This window comes from Bos indicus x Bos taurus, chromosome 16, assembly GCF_003369695.1.
Source record: "Bos indicus x Bos taurus breed Angus x Brahman F1 hybrid chromosome 16, Bos_hybrid_MaternalHap_v2.0, whole genome shotgun sequence".
In the NCBI taxonomy this organism is placed as follows: domain Eukaryota; kingdom Metazoa; phylum Chordata; class Mammalia; order Artiodactyla; family Bovidae; genus Bos; species Bos indicus x Bos taurus.
This window is the reverse complement of record NC_040091.1, coordinates 69437171-69450502: the sequence shown is the minus strand read 5'-3', so window position 1 is coordinate 69450502 and position 13332 is coordinate 69437171.

The window sequence follows — 13332 nt, the reverse complement described above, 5'->3', positions numbered from 1 at the left end:
AGTGATTTGTCTACATTACACAGGAATGAATGAAGTCAAGAAATCTTCCCACTACCTAACAGTATGTTTTCCCAGATGCTTTTTTTTTTTTTAAATTTTATTTTATTTTTAAACTTTACAAATTGTATTAGTTTTGCCAAATATCAAAATGAATCCGCCACAGGTATACATGTGTTCCCCATCCTGAACCCTCCTCCCTCCTCCCTCCCCATACCATCCCTCTGGGTCATCCCAGTGCACTAGCCCCAAGCATACAGTATCGTGCATCGAACCTGGACTGGCCACTCGTCCCAGATGCTTTGATGTTAGCTATGAAATCTGCCAAAATGAGTTTAGCTTGGGATCTACTACAACTTCTTAATTTGTCTTTGGCGAGGTTCATGTAATTTGTCAGCCTCCAGACAGCTTTTAGCTCTTCCCTAGGGGGCTAAACAGTGTGAACTGATGAAGCCACATCCTGGGACAGAAGTAAGGGAGAGATGCTCTCATGGCCTTCTGAGCTCAGGACTTGCGTGGTCTTCATAGTTGTGGTTTCAGCCATCACTTCTGTCATACTCTGAGTTGCCCTCCCAGGGTTCCTCCACTGAGAAGGTGGAGTTTGCTACAGCCTCTGCATGACCCCTAGGTCAAGAGGAGAAGGGACTTGTGTGTCCTGAAGGAGTGAATGCAGAAGAGCAGAGGACAGGTTTTCTGCTTCAGACTCTCAGAAACCTCACCTCGGCTACCTCCTCACCAACAGCATGTGAGAACCCCTGGTACTTGTGAAATGCTTCCTGGGACATGCTTGCTCTTGTGCATGCGTTCACACGTGCTCAGTCATGTCCGACTCTTTGCAACCCTATGGGCTGTAGCCTGCCAGGGTCCTCTGTCCATGGGATTCTCCAGGAGAGAATTCTGGAGTATAGTTTGCTATTTCCTAATCCAGGGGTTCTTCCCGACCCAGGGGTTGAACCCACGTCTCCTGCGCTGCAGGCGAATTCTTTACTGCTGAGCCACCAGGGAAGCCCTTGGGGCATGCTCTCATTTTAGCCTAAATACTGATTGTCTGTTTGGGTCAGGTCTTTAGCAATCACCTTGGTTTTCATTTGCCTCAAAGCATAGTCACTATTCTCCAGAGGCTAATAGTCCCAAAGGACTCCCCCAGGGAAGGAGGTTCCAAAATACAGCCATTCCAAACCTTTTGGAGTGGAAACATCCTCTCAGTTGTTTTTAGCCGGCCTGTTTCCTCTCTACCTTTTTATTGAAAAGTCATATGACCCTTTTAAATAAATATAGTTCTTTCGAGAATTTGATTATCACCTCTTCTCTCCTCCAACTTGGACCTGGGAAAAACTGGGCCCAAAGAACAAGTACTTGAAACAAACCCAAATGCAATTTTATAATAAGCTCTAATCTGAACGACTCTCAGGAAGTTCTTCCCTGTCTCTAACTGCTGTCCTTCCTACTCCATTTTATTTCATTTCCTCTAGGTCTTTCCTTAGAGGAGACAAGCATCATATGAATACCCAGATAACTGGAAATACAGCCAACTTTCTGTGGATTGTAAGTAGATTATGTTGCAGTTTATCGCTGGCAAATCTTGCTTTCATCTCTTAGTTAACATCTCCATTGCTTACTTAATTTCTTTATTGCTTTTATAACCATTGCCATCTGCTCCTGAGATTGGAATTCAACAGGAACTAGGAAATTGAAACTTTCAAAATGAAAATAATGATTTTTGAGGCCAATCAGACTGAAAAGATAGAAATCTTAGAGGAGAGAGAGCTCTGCTTAAAATGACCACAGCCTACTAAGAGTCAAGTTGGCCTTAGCAACCTTCTGATCATCTTTCACTTGGTATATTGATGAGAAAAATCAAGCCCTTGATCAGGTAAGAGAGTTGTCAAATGTCACAGAGCTACTTGGTGGCAGCTCTGATACGAAGATCCAGGCCTGGGTATCTTTATAGTCTATCATGATTCTTACTTATCAGCCTGAAAAGTAAAATTGTCCATTTCTAGCACAGAGCACGTGACTGGGTAGACATGCGTATTGGCACAGAACTGAAAAATGGGGTGGTTCCGAGCTTTCCGGCTCCTCTGGAATTTTGTCCTCATGATGCAATTTTATGATTTTTGTGTGTGATATCATGAATAACTAGGACATCAGCTATCTCCATTAGAAAAAGCAAGCAGAACTACAGACTGTCATACATATACTCCAGAATAATTTGACATACAGAAATTATTTCATATGTATCTACTGTTCGGGTTACCTTTGTGAGGATCTCTTGTATTTCTGTGGACGACAAGGAATTGGTGTTATTTATGCCTTCATGTAGGAGTCGGAATATGTGCAACACCCTCAGCATCTGGACCAAGGCCAGTCTGTATTTTTTTCCCCATCTGCTCCTGATATTTTAAGTAAAAATGTTTGTATCTGTATCCCCCAAGCCCTGTTGTAAATTGTAAATCATGCCATTATATCTGGTAAAACCACAATGTCAAGCAACAATTCACAAAGCCACAAAGATTCTCCGGAGTAATTTTCCTGTTCTCGTTGATCAATTTTATATTTTCCCCCTGGCCATACGCACACATTAAATGGCACTAATTCAGTGAGAAACTCATAAGGGATAATATTTCAAGTGGCACAAATGGTGGCGATGTCTTTACAAGTATCTGTTTTATAATTGCCTCCGCACTCTACCTGAATCTGTTTCTCTCTGTTGTTTCAGCTGAGTGAAATGGACATAGAAATGGCGTGGGGGGCAGGGAGTGAGGGAAGGGGGTGGAGAATGGTTTAGTTAAATTAGGTGTAAAACCAGGAAAATCTCAAGTCAAAAATTGTATGGTTGCAATTATTTCTTTCTTCTGGTGAGGCTATTTATTGTCATTTCTGGAGCAACGACAGGCTGGGGAGAGTGGGCTGGTGCTGGCTAGTCAGGGAGGAGGCTTACACTTGAGAGTCTCTCACCTATAACTTGAAGGCACACTTTATCTAGGTCACCGATTTCTTTTTTTAAATTTTTTGATTGGCTTTTAAATGAAAAAATTGTTTTTAGTAAACTTAAATTCAAGTACAGTGTATGTGGAGAAAAGTGCATAATTCATAGTTACACGGATGATCATTTTTTACAAAGTGAGTACCCTGTGTAACCACCACACACACCCCAAGAGTCAAAACCTTACCCGCTTCCCAGAACATTCCCTCTTATCCCCTTCTGATCAATATCGACTCTCCCCCAAAGGTATTAATAACTACTCTTCTGACTTCTATCACGTTCATTATTCAGCGTGTGCGCTTTGGTGTCTTGTTTCTTTCATTCATTGAACATTGTGTTTGTGAGATTCATTCATCTTTGAGAGTTCGGTGGTATTTCGTTTATTTTCACTGCTCCATTGTATTCTGTGTGTCTGTGTGTCATATATGATTTATTCATTCATTCTGTTATTGATAAACATTTGAATTGTTTCATGTTTTTGACTGGATGAATAATGGTGTTATGAACACTTTTGTACAAGTTTTTTGAGGCACATTGTATGCATTATGATGGGCATATACCAAAGACAGAATTACTGATTAATAGGGACTATTAGATTTAGTAAACATTTTTCAAAATGTTTGAATTTAATTAAAATTAATTAACCCTCCCACCGGTAATGTGTGAGAATTCCAATTGCTCCATAATTTAAACTAAACTAACACTTAGTTTAATGTTTTTAAACATTTCTTGACATTTTTAATGATTCTGGTGTATGTGTACCTTATCTTATTGAAGTCTTAATTTTCATTTCCCTGATGACTAATGATAAGGACCGCTTTTTCATGTAGTCTTTGGCCATTTGAATATTCTCTTTTGAGAAGTGCCAGTACAAGTCTTTTGCCTGTTTAAAAAAATTGGGTTCTTTATTTTTGTAAATATGTGTTTGACTTTTTTTTTTAATTAATTAATTGATTTTAATTGGAGGATATTTACTTTACAATATTGTGATAATTTTTGCCATACATCAACATGAACATTTAAAAATAATTTTTTTATGTATTCTGGATACAAGTCCTACACACACACAACTTATTAATATTTATGTAGCAAATATCTTTTGCTACTCAATGACTTGGCATTGCACCCTCTTAATTGTCTATGTTGAAGAGCTTTAATTCTTAATTTTAGTGAAGTTCAATTTATCAATCATTTCCTTGACAATTGTTGCTTTTAAGAAATCTTTATGTATGCCCAACGTCATGCATACATTCTCTTATTTTATATTCTAGAACTTCATCATCCCATGTAGTCATCACTAGCCTCAAGTAGCTACTTAGATTTCTTTTACTAGATTCACTGAGGTGTAGTTGATAAACAATGAACTATACATTCTAAAGAGTACAATTGGATATGTTTGACTTATGGACACCGTGAAACCATTACCACAATCAAGGTAGTAAACATCAATCGTCCCTCAAAGTTTCTTTGTGCCCCTTTGCAATCTCTCCCTCCCAACTTTCTCCCTGTCTTCAGGCAACCACTGATCTGCTTCCTGTAATGATGGATTCATTTGTATTTTCTAGAATTTTATATAAAAGGAATCATACAGCATGTACTCTTTGTGTTTTGGTTCTGCTTCTTTCAGCATAATTGTTTTAGAGATTTATCATATTGTTGCGTATATCAATATTTCATTCCTTTTCACTGCTGTGTAATATTCCATTGTATGGATATACTACAATTTATTCATTCATTTATTGAGCGTGTGGGTTGTTTTTAGTTTGGGATTATTATAAATCAAGGTGCTATGAAAACATATTAGTTTTTCTATTGCTGCCTAGTGGCATAAAGTAACAGTTCTATAGACCAGAAGCCCGACAATGGCCTAAAAATCAATGTCAGTAGGGCTGAATTCCTTTCTAAAGACTCTGAGGAGAATCCATTTCCTGGCCTCTTCCAGTCACTAGATTCCTTGGTTGTGACTGTTTCCTCCGTCTTCAGAGGCAGCAGTATTGCTTCCTTCTGACCTTTCGTCTGTTGCTACATCTCTCTCTGACCACAACTAGGAAAGATTCTCTGCTTTTAAGGATTAATGTGATAAGATTGGTCTCACCTAGGTAATCCAGACTAATCTCCTCATCTCAAAGTCAGTAACCCTCCTTACAGAAGTCCTTTTGCTGTGTAAAGCAACATAATCACAGGTTCTCGGGAACGGAGTGTGCACATTTTGGAGTGCGGGGTGGTGACCTTTATTCGGCCTATTCTGTGATATCCATTTCTTTTGTTTCTCTTAGGTAAATACCTAGGCACAGGTCGGCTGCATCACGTGGTAGGTGTGTGTTTAACTTTTTAAGAAACCAAAAAGGTGTTTTCCAAAGTTGTCACACTTTACATTTTATTTTTATTATTTTTTTAATATAAATTTATTTATTTTAATTGGGAGGTTAATTACTTTACAATATTGTATTGGTTTTGCCATACATCAACATGAATCCACCACAGGTATACACGTTTTCCCCATCCTGAACCTCCCTCCCTGTACCATCCCTCTGGGTCGTCCCAGTGCACCAGCCCCAAGCATCCAGTATCATGCATCGAACCTGGACTGGCGACTCGTTTCATATATGATATTATACATGTTTCAAAGCCTTTCTCCCAAATCATCCCACCCTCTCCCTCTCCCACAGAGTCCAAAAGACTGTTCTATACATCAGTGTCTCTTTTGCTGTCTCGTATACAGGGTTACTGTTACCATCTTTCTAAATTCCATATATATGCGTTAGTATACTCAGTGAACTCCGGGAGTTGCTGATGGACAGGGAGGCCTGGTGTGCTGTGATTCATGGGGTTCCAAAGAGTCGGACACGACTGAGCGACTGATCTGATCTGGTCTGATACTGTATTGGTGTTTTTCTTTCTGGCTTACTTCACTCTGTATAATAGGCTCCAGTTTCATCCACCTCATTAGAACTGATTCAAATGTATTCTTTTTAATGGCTGAGTAATACTCCATTGTGTATATGTACCACAGCTTTCTTATCCATTCATCTGCTGAGGGACATCTAGGTTGCTTCCATGTCCTGGCTATTATAAACAGTGCTGCAGTGAACAATGGGGTACATATGTCTCTTTCAATTCTGGTTTCCTCGGTGTGTACACTTTACATTTTAGATCAACTGTGTATGAGAATTCTAGGTGCTTCACATACTCACCAAATACTTGGGAGTTTGTCATTTTGATTATAGCCATTTTTGTTGGTGTACAGTATCTCATAGTTTAAATTTGAATTTCCCAAAGGACTAATGACATTGAGCATCTTTTCATGTGCTTACTTGCCATCTGTCTGTCTTCTTTAGTGAAGTGTCTCTTCAAATCTTTTGCCCATTTTAAAGTTCTTTATGTTCTTATTGAGTTTTGGGAGTTAAAATATTCTGGGCTTAGTTCTTTATCAAATATGTAACATGCAAATATTTTCTCTGAGTCCGTGACTTGTCTCTCTATTCTCTTATCAGTGTCTTTTGAAAAGCATAAGATTTAATTTTGACAAAGTACAATTTATCAGTTTGTTCTATTATACATCTGCTTTTGCTGTTGTATCTAAGAAATCTTTAGTAACCAAGATCAAGAAGATTTTGTGCTCTAGTTTTTCCTAGAAGTTTCATATTTCTAATTTTCTCATTTAACAAAATATAAATAATAAGAAAACTTTTTTACATATTTACTCAATTGGCTACCATTTCTACTGCTCTTCTATTAATGTATAGATCCTTTATTTCTATCTATTATATTTGCCTATGCTTGAAGGACTTCCTTTTGTGTTTCTTATAATATGGATCTCCTGGTGATGAATTGTGCCAGCTTCTGTATGCCTAAAAATGTCTCTGTTTCACCTTAAGTTTTAAAGATTATTTTTATGGATATAGAGCTCTAGGTTAGCAGTTTTCTTTCTCTTATGTACTTTAAAGATACTGCTCCACTGTTTTCTCATTTTCTTTGTTTTTGGTGAGGAATCTACTGTTGTCCTTTTATTCCTCTACATTACTTTTTCTCCCTCTGATTCTTCTAAGATTAAGTGTTATCACTGGTTTAAAGCAACTAGACTATGATGGGCTTTGGTGTATTTTTCTCCACATTTCTTTTCTTGTGAGGGTTCATAGGACATTTTGGATTTGTAGTTTTATGGTTTTCAGCAAATTTGGAAACATCTCAACCATGATTTCTTCAAGTATTTTTTTGTCCTTCAGCAATCCCAATGACTCATATAATTAGGCTGCTTGAAATTGTCCCACAGCTTGTTTTTACTGTCTTTATTTGAGAAAATATTTTCTCTGTGCTTTATTTTAGTTTTTATTGTAATACCTTCAAGTTCACTAATCTTTTCTTCTGGAATGGCTGTTCTGCTGTTGATTTCATCTAGTATGTTTTTGAAATTTGCTATGTGTCTTTTAAATATACTTTTCATGCCTCTACTTAACTTTTGGTACATATGGCATATATTAATAGTTACGATAACTATTTTAATATCCATGTCTGCTAATTTTAATTGGTCGTTTTATCCTGTCCTTTGCATGCTGCCTGGTAAGGTTTTATTTTATATTAGCATTGTAAATTTTACCCCACTGGGTACTAGATGTTTTTATATTCCTATAAATATTCTTGGGCTTTGTTCTGGGAAGCAGTTATCTGAAAGCAGTAGTATTATGGGATCTTGTTTTTAAGCTTTATTAGGCAGATCAGAGCAGTGTTTAGTTTGGGTTAATGTTTGCTCACTGTTGAGTACTATGAGTACTCCGCTTGATGCTCTGTGAACTATCAAGTTTTCCAGTTTGGCTGATGGCAACAGGTGATATTTTCAGCTTTGCGTGTGTGTGCTTTATACTATTCTTTTTGATCCTTTCTTGTGGATATTTTCCTCACGTTGGGTCCTTTCTTCATACATGTGCTGATTAACTCTCTGTTCAATATTTGAAGGGACCGGACTTCCCTGGTGGCTCAGGTGGTAAAGCGTCTGCCTACAATGTGGGAGACCCAGGTTCAATCCCTGGGTCAGGAAGATCCCCTGGAGAATGAAATGGCAACCCACTCCAGTATTCTTGCCTGGAAAATCCCATGGACAGAAGAGCCTGGTAGGCTACAGTCCATGGGGTCACAAAGAGTTGGACACGACTGAGCAACTTTCTCTCTTTCTTTCTGCAGATCTACAGATTCTCTCTGTGTGAAGCTATCTTTTTTTTCCTGATACTCTTTTCTCTACTCCAGTAACCTTGGCTTCCTTGGACTTTCAACTCCATCTCCTCAACTCTGGAGGTCTTCTGGGCTCTTCCTGAATCTCCTTTCCTTGAACTATGGAAAATCTCTCAAGGTAGTATATTGAGGCAATCATAGGACTCACCTTGTTTGTTTCCCTTTTCTCAAGGGTCATTCTTCTTTGTTGCTTGATGTATCTTAAAATATACTGTTTTATATTTTTTTGTCTATTGTTCAAATTATTCAGGTAGAAATGTAAATATAGTTTTCCAGTTCATCTATGCTAAAAGCAACAGTCTTTGTGACAGTTTAAATTTGAATTATTTGATATGAATAACATTTTAAAAATTCAGTTTTCAAGCATTTTAATAGACACATTTCAAGTGTTCAAAAGTCATATGTGATTAAAAGCTACAATATTGGATGGTGCAAATGTAAAACATTTTCATCATTATAGAAAGTCTAATTGGACAACTCTGTTATAAAAACATAATATTTTAATTTTAAAAAAATCCAATATGGATATCCAGTGTATCATTTATTCTTGACCTTTGCATTTCCACTAGATTTTTAGAAATAGTTATCAATTTACAGAAAAAGAGCATGTTGAGATATGTTTGGAATTGCATTGAATCTATCAATTGAGAAAGAATTGACATCTTTAAAACCTGGAATTTTCCCATCTATGAATGTGGTTTATTCCTTTATGTAAGTTTTTTGTAATCTCTCCCAGTGTTAATGTTTCACGGTTGTCTGGATAAAGATCATAGATACTTTCTATTAGATTTATTCTTAGGTATTTAATATTTTAGTTGCTTTCATAAATAGTAAAATTTTAAATTCCATTTTCTAATATTTTGTTTCTAATATATGGAAATGCAATCCATTTTGCATACTGACCTTTGATTGGTGACTTTGATGAAATCAATTATTTGTTTGAATATTTTATCTATCTTTTATTTTTGGAATTCTATGTAGCCAATTTTTATGTATCTATGAATAATTTAATACCTTATTTTCAAAATTTTTATATTTTATATTTCTCTTTCTTGATTTATTATATCAACTAAGATCTCTAGAAATCTATTCTTAAACAGTAGCGGTGGACATTCTCAGGGTAAAAACTTTAAATATTTCACCATTAAAGTATAATGTATGATATATTGTATTTGGGTGATAGATACCCTTTGGGTTGAATTTTTTCTTAGGATAAGCTTACTTGGTTTTATTAAGATTATGCTGATTTTATACAATGAACTTGAAAATGTTGGTGTAATTGTATGTCTTTTTAAAATATTTGAAAAAATTTATAAAGTTATCTGGGCCTGGAATTTTGTGAGTTTAAGTTATGAATTCAATTTATGAAATAGAGATAAACTTTCAGATTCTAAAATCTGTCCTTGTGTCAGTTTTGCTAAATTGTGTTTTTGAATTAATTTGTCTGTTTGTTTAAATTTTCTTCCTCATAGTTTCTTTGTGTCTAATTTGCTGTAATTTTTCTAGCTTCTTGAGCCGAATGCTTTAGATAATTGATTTTCAGCCTTCATTGTTTTCTAGTATGTGGATTTAAACTATAAATTTCCCTCTTAGCCAAGCTTTTGTTGTGTTTTACAAGCTTTAATAATTTTGTATTTTTTATCTTTCCTTTCCAAATATTTTTTGATTTTCATTTTGATTCCTTCTTTCACCTGTGGACTGTTGATAATTTTTTTTCATTATTTCCCTCTGTGTGTCTATCTCCATATTTTCTGCTAATCTATTTTCCAGTTGAATAATCTCTTCTGATGTAGTAATATGCTGTTAAATCAATCTCTTTACTCCATGATATCCAAAATTGCATTTTTTTCTTGTTAGACATTACATTTGATTCTTTTAAACGTAATTCACTGATGAAATTTCCATCTTATCACACATTTTCTTAAACCCATTAATCATAATCATTTTAAGTTCCATATGTGATGATTCAAATAAATGAATCATCTGTTGGTATTTCTATTGTCTATTTTTCTCTATATGTTTAATCATTTGGTCCTATCTTCTGATATGCTTTATAATTTTTAATTAAATGCTGGACATTGTTTTTTAAAAATTTTAGAGATCTTGATGATATTATTTACCTCTGGAGAAGATTTATTCGTTTGGCCAGCAACTAGACTAAGCACAGATTACTTTGATTAAATCACACGTTGAGACAGTTTAAAGACAGTTTTGGATTATATGTGGACTCTCTGTGAGCTGCTTAATTTCTGTTTTTTCTTTCTGGTGTCTCAACTAAAAGTTTGGTGTGTAATTGAGAATACTTCTCCTTCATGGGCCATTGTTTAATTTGAGTCTCTGCACTCAAGACAACTGATAATTTTGTTTGTTTGTTTGTTTAACATTTGTAGCTTCTTGGCAGCTATTTCTACCTGATTTCATCCTTTCATTCAGCACAGCTTAGGATTAAGCAAAGAGTTCAAGAGCAAGAACTGTACAGAATTGTAAGCTTATCTTGCTGAGGATTTTTTTTTTTTTTAATAGGATCTGGGTTTCTTAAGCAATAACCACCTTGATATCCTTGAATTCCAGCTTTTGTCTTCCCAACCCTGGGACGATCAAATGGTCTAGATCTCTGCTTGGGGAAATGAGAGAAAGAGAATAAGCAAATAAGCCAAATAAGTGATATAAGCTATTGATTAACGAGACATTATTGAAAGGGGCTTCCACTGCACAAACCCTACTGCAGCAGCGTCCATATCTTGTTCACAGTACTGTGTTGCTTTAGTTATAATGACACACCTTCCGTTGTTTGTGGTTTATGAGAGAATTGCTTTCCATAGGAATGCGTTTACTTATGTGCATAATCAGATATATTGCACTGCAGGGGAGATGGGAAAATCTTTAGTTCTTTTGTGACGTTGTCACTTCCCATCATCCTTCTCCCAACTCCTGCCAGCTCAAGAATCCCAGTCATAGTTGGCAGAAACACTTCAAGAAGAATTGTAATAGCAACCGAACATCCTATGTGTCAGGCAGAGTGTTAGGTGCAGGAGACTTGAAGACAGGCAACAAATGATATAACAAAATTCACAAACAGACCTAAGAGAGTAAAGGGAAGGGGGAGGTGGGTGCAAGGACGGCTGTGGGGATGTGTCTCTTCTCCTACAGTGTAAGAAGATTCTATTTGCTCGCAACTCAGTTCTTTCTAAGCTAAACTTTCTAGGCTAAAGAACTAAAGAGTTCTTGGGAGGTGCTGTGTTCGAGCTGTAAAATGTCAATAGCAAAAGGTAACTACCTTACAAATACTATTTATTAAACTGGGGTAAATCACTATAGAGAGGGCTTCCCTTGTGGCTCAGCTGGTAAAGAATCCGCCTGCAATGCAGGAGACCTGGGTTCGATCCCTGGGTTGGGAAGATACCCTGGAGAAGGGAAAGGCTCCCCACTCCAGTATTCTGGCCTGGAGAACTCCATGCACTGTGTAGTCCACAGGGTGGCAAAGTGTTGGACACGACTGAATGACTTTCACTTTCGCTATAGGGATCCCTAGAATTGGTGCAAAACCAATATTGTACATGAAGGTTTTATTCAGTCCTAACTGCGTAGTGGTTTTTATAACAAAGAAAAGATCTGGATGCTGCCTGTTTATACGGAAGCCAGAGAAGGTGGATAAGATAGCAGAGGGATAAAGAAGCCCCCTGGTTAGTCATCACATGATATTTCCATCAAGCATGTAGTGAGTGTAAGGCACAATGAGACATGAAGAAATGATTGAGGCACCCATGGTATGTCTGGGTGCCTCCCACAGCTGTGCAGGTGGTCCTTCGTTAGGGGAGGGGCTGGGTGGCACATCTCATATCTTCCGTAGGAAGTAACAGGAGGAGTCTTTAGGGTGGGGGAGGAAGCCATGCAAACAAATGACAGCAATACCTGACGAATGGTGGCAAGTCGTCGTGGAGCTCCATACCCCATAGCACTTCGGTTTGTGGGTTTTGCACAAACCTAGCCCAATCAAGAGGAAGAGACTGGGAAAACTTGATGGAAGAGGTGAGATTTGACCCGTCCCTGTCAGGACGGATAAGACAGGCTCCCTGTAGGGTCTGTCATGGATGGAATGTGTTTGCAGATAATAGTGATGAAGGGACTAACATTTACCTAGATCTTATTCTAGGTCAGTCCCCGTGCTGAGGGCTTCCCACGCGTTATCCCAGTTAAGCCTCAGAACCATCATCTGTGGTATAGAAAACTGGTGTCCCTATTTATACAGAGGGGGATGCGCAGGCTCTGAGAGTGGATTCGGAGCAGCAGAATTGGGGGAGACTCTGATGAATTTCAGGGGCTTTCTAGAGGAGGCAAGGCGGTGGGCGAGGGTGCAGGCAAGCGCCCAGCAGGCTCAAACTGGCTGCCAAGCTCCAGGGACGGGCTCTCCAGAGAGAGAATGAGACTAGCCTGTGCTTTACTGGGAAAACAAAACACTCAGCACAGGAATCCGAGGTTGTGGAGGAAGCCATACCCTGGTTACTGGGCCCACACTGTCTCCTGGGCAGGGGTACTGGAAAGCGACAGGAGGCAGATTTTGCTGCAGGCTGACAGCTTAGGAGCCTGTTTCTGGCTTCCAGCGCCCGGTAGCCCTTCGCATTCACGGCACACAAAGCCCTCCCAAGCCTTTCCTAATGGGAGGCGTTATCTCCATTTTCCAGGCTGAGAAGCCCTGCGCAGAGGGGCAGCTGGCCCCTTCCACCCCCGCGCCTCCTCCACCCTTGGCGGGTGGAGGGTGAGTCAGCGGTGGGGGCGCAAATGTGGTCCAGGTCTTCTGCTTCCAAGCCCGAGCTTTATCTCCCAGACCGTGCTGTCTCTTGGAGCCTTCTGGAGAGGCCCCTGCTGTGGAAATGAGCATCCGTCCAGACTTTGGAGCCTGGCCTTCAAGGGCCTGAGTGACTTTCCACCCGGCTTCCAGACCCCCACCATGCCTCATGCCTCCCCCTCAGGGGTCTACACGCTGCCAAGGGAACCTGCAAGCCATTTCCAGGCAGGCCTTTGCCCACATCCCAGATATCCCTTTTCTCCCTATTTATTTTCTTTCTTTATATGCATCTTGGACAATACATGGGTTGATTTTCTTGTATACTCATGTATTTGGT